At 33.9% G+C, this 2,986-nt stretch overlaps 1 long non-coding RNA gene across 1 annotated transcript; it reads right to left on the minus strand.

Moving 5' to 3' along the window:
* Window positions 1-482: 482 nt before the first annotated feature.
* On the minus strand, window positions 483-2,354 carry LOC113304761. Its single transcript, XR_003338380.1, has 2 exons — window positions 2,064-2,354; window positions 483-1,692 (listed from the first exon to the last, which is right to left on the minus strand). It is a non-coding gene; the product is annotated as an uncharacterized LOC113304761 (long non-coding RNA).
* Between the last annotated feature and the right edge of the window lie 632 nt (window positions 2,355-2,986).

Genomic DNA, 2,986 nt, shown 5'->3' on the forward strand with positions numbered 1-2,986 from the left:
TCAGCCGAACTTGTGTTTTGTGAAAATATACCTAGATTTAGCAGATTCGATAAAAAAAATAGGAAAATCGAACTTAATATTATTCTTTATAAAGTGAAGTTCGCTAACATCGTCGTGTTTAATTATCAGCGGAACTGTTCCTCGACACTTTCAGGATGAAGAAAAAAGAGAAGTTCGGCTGATAATTTTGATTTTATTGTTAGCCGAACTTTGCTCTGTAATTATCGTAAAAAAAAATTCCATGCAATAAGAAAAAGAAAAAAAAATCAAAATTATCACCAAAAAAAAAAATCAAAAAAAGAAATTTATAAAGAAAAAATTAAAAATTATGAAAAAAATAAACTAAAAAAGTTAATATTAAAAATTAATTAATTAATCAAGGGTATTTAAGTAACTTAACCACTCATTAGACATCCCTTATCACCCCACACTAGTTAGGGTCATCCATATGTATGCCCTAAAATTTCTATGTATGCCCCAAATGAGGATTCTAATAATATCACGCACTTCAGTGCATAATAGACATGCAATTTTAAACCTTCAAATACTCATGCATGTTTACAATCCGATGACTTAGAAATGCACAGTTATTATATATTATGTAGTCGAATGCGAGATATCAAGAAAAAACCGGCATCAAACAAAAACTTGTCTAAATCAAAATTAAAGAGGGATGTATTTATGTGCACTAGCAAAGACGCACGTGCGATGCACCTGTCGACTTGTCATTTCGTCACCACCTCTTGTTTTCTTCATATAAGCATTTCGACGTCTTTGTAGATTTGCTTCCTTCTCAATTTCTGTCATTGAATTATGATCATTGCGGCGTCTTTGTAGATGTACTTCCTTTTCATTTTCACTCACATCATTACGTTTTTGTTTGGTCCAAACTCGGCGGACCTGTAGTTGAGCATGCCTTTGTCTTTCTAACTCGATTAGTATAGGACTTCGACGGAAATGAGGTAGTGTGTTCTTCATTAAACAACTAATCTTTGAGTCAAACTCCTGCACTTGATCTATCGAAGGAAGCTACATGCTACCAATAAAATCTACCAAGTAAATAAAGATACTGAAATGTATAATATGGAAGGAGACAAATCCACAATCAAATAAAGATACTTAAATCTTACTATAATAAAGAAAAGAGGGATCAACCGCGCACGGCGCACCCCAGACACAAAATATACATGCAAGAAACAGTAGTTCGAAGTTCAAATGTTAACTAATAAGCATATGCACACCAATGATTACTGATTAGGTACCTAAGAAAAATGGTCATCCAAAACGCAAAATACATGCAAGGTGGCAGACCCATTAAACAACTAAGCAAAAAAAATAATGAAACATTAGACTAATAAGCATCTATTTATCGATAACTACTTCGTTTCTTGCTATTGCTCAGCATAAAAGTTTGGCACGTAAATAGTGGGTATCATAATGCACATAGTTGAAAGAGATGTACCTAGTGATATCTTGGTTATAGTCTCTTCAATAATGGCATATATATATCATTACCTGACCTATCCATCCCAATAAGAGGAAACACAGTTGCAGAATTTTGCAAGAATCCGCAGAATTAAGTAAACTTGGACCAATACCTGAACATTAGTTGTATGGTTAGCCAAAATTGAGAGTGGATTAACAAAAAGGTACCAAAATGTGCTCAATATAGTTAGCCCTACTCATCTTCCACTGCAAAAAAAATAAAATTATAGGTTAAATATAAAAATTCAGTGTCACAAAATTTGAAAGAATTAGCAGACAAAGAAGAAATTAGTAAGCATTTCAAAAAGAAAAACAACCATACATTATCCAAATTAGAGAGCTAGGCAGGTGTTGTGAATTTCATGGAAGAAAAAACATGAATTTTTAGCCCAGATTTGCAAATATATGCAGCTAAACATATCAAACGTTATTAAATAATCTCATAGGCATTTATGCAAATACTTGGCTGGCGATTTTATAATTAGATACAAATTGGGAAAGATGTGACAACTAATTTTGTTAGAATTGGGAAATAGAAATTTGGAAATTTAAAAGAGAGTATGGAAAAACATATGCACCTGCAGTATGGCTGTGTCGTGGTGATAATTTAGCTGGTAACGATGGTGTTGATGGTGTAGTGGCGGTGGTGAATCGCTGTGTCTGTGTATGACGTGGTGAGGAGTTGGGGGTGGTGGTGTTTACGGTGGTGTTAATGGAGTTGGTGGTGAAGGATCGTGGTGTGAGAGTCGGGGGTGGTAGCGGATACGGTGCTGATGTTGGTGCTGAACGAAGGATATAGAGGTTCGATTGATGACGACGGGAGGAGGTGTTGTTGAGTTAAAAACATGGAGGGCTAATTTTGTCTTTTACTATAGTAAGATGAACTTCGACATATGCTAGTTCTTGGAAAAACAATTACATATGCCTAACTAGTGTTGGTCAAAAAGATGAAGCTTTGGTGAATCAAAGATAAGGGCTTGTAGCTTGTAAGGACTGTTCCTCATGAAATTTAGTCGTAGGTAATTTCTAGGTCAACTGATAATATCATCCCATGCCCATGGCATATGCTCTACATACAGAAGCATAATACATGCCAAAGAAATGTTCTGCAATTATTTAAAAATGAAATTTCTTTGTATTTTGGAAAATAAGGCAAAGACTTTTAATCAATGTATCTTTCAAAAGAAAAAGATAATCAATAAAGTAGTTTTTAAAATTTTAAGAGATCGATAAAATCGGTTTACAAGATGTGTCCTTATAAAAATTTGTATAAAATCAATAAGCCCAAAGCCAATAACAATCACATGCGTTCTTTAACGAGTAAAGTAATCCTTTTGTAAGTGAGATATTTACCTGGCGTGAAAAATGGTTTTTCCGATCGAGGTTTCCTCAAGTTTAAAAAACAGATGATTTTTCTAACTTTTAGGTGTAATTTGCTTGTCCCTTAAGATCAGGTCGGCTAAGAAATGTACATTATGTATGACAAACACCTGAAAAATAA

The sequence above is a fragment of the Papaver somniferum genome, chromosome 8 (assembly GCF_003573695.1).
Source record: "Papaver somniferum cultivar HN1 chromosome 8, ASM357369v1, whole genome shotgun sequence".
Classification (NCBI taxonomy): Eukaryota; Viridiplantae; Streptophyta; class Magnoliopsida; order Ranunculales; family Papaveraceae; genus Papaver; species Papaver somniferum.